This window comes from Limulus polyphemus, unplaced genomic scaffold (assembly GCF_000517525.1).
Source record: "Limulus polyphemus unplaced genomic scaffold, Limulus_polyphemus-2.1.2 Scaffold106310, whole genome shotgun sequence".
Lineage (NCBI taxonomy): Eukaryota > Metazoa > Arthropoda > Merostomata > Xiphosura > Limulidae > Limulus > Limulus polyphemus.
The window spans coordinates 1-770 of record NW_013771906.1 but is presented as its reverse complement, the minus strand read 5'-3'; the positions used below and the strand labels follow the sequence as shown (position 1 = coordinate 770).

Sequence of the window (770 nt, the reverse complement as noted above, 5' to 3'; positions counted from 1 at the left end):
GGGCACGCAGCCTTCTGACCTGGAGTAAGACTCGCTACCATTGCGCCACCGAGTCACGTTACATTTAGCGAAAAGTACTTGAAGTTTTAAGAGAATTCTGAATAGATGTCCGAGTGAACGAATAACTGACCATCAAGTTTTGACTTTACGTGATGTGAGTGGGGAAAAAAACAAAACAAACAGATTACGAGCAAATTGCTTGGATTGACTTCATTGTAAGTTAAATTTGAATTATCTACTATACATTTCAGGTCTATTATACTCCTAAAAAGTTCGAGTGTTTTGTCCCTGAAGACTTCAACTTTGGGTCAAATTATAATTGGGTTTATTTCAATATTTAGTGATGAACTTTGATTAGGTAAGAACGTAATCAGGAAGAAATCAAACATCTTCGTTATTTTCCAACAATACCTGTGGTTAAAAACCAAATGCAAAATAAACTGGACCCGGACGTGACTCAAACACGCAGCCTTCTGATCTGAAATCAAACGCGCTACCATTGCGCCACCGAGTCACACAAAAAAAATGCCCTTTAATAATTCTATCGATAATTACTAATTGCAAAAAAACAACAACAATAACAACAACGAGAATTGAGTTACACACTAATCATTTTTAGAAATTCAAAATCTCAGTTAAACAAAACTCCTTAAAGCTTTAATTAATTGATTAGTAGTATCTGTACAGGAGCCAAAATCCTACACTATACGGAACGGGCAATGTCTAGACCAGACATTCCCAACCTGGGGTACACATTTGCACTTCTCAGG

General features: G+C 36.8%; 1 non-coding gene across 1 annotated transcript; it reads right to left on the bottom strand.

Annotated features, from left to right (window-relative positions):
- Positions 1–442: 442 nt before the first annotated feature.
- Positions 443–514, bottom strand: Trnastop-uca. The gene has a single exon. It is a non-coding gene; the product is annotated as a tRNA-Sec (tRNA).
- Positions 515–770: the final 256 nt, after the last annotated feature.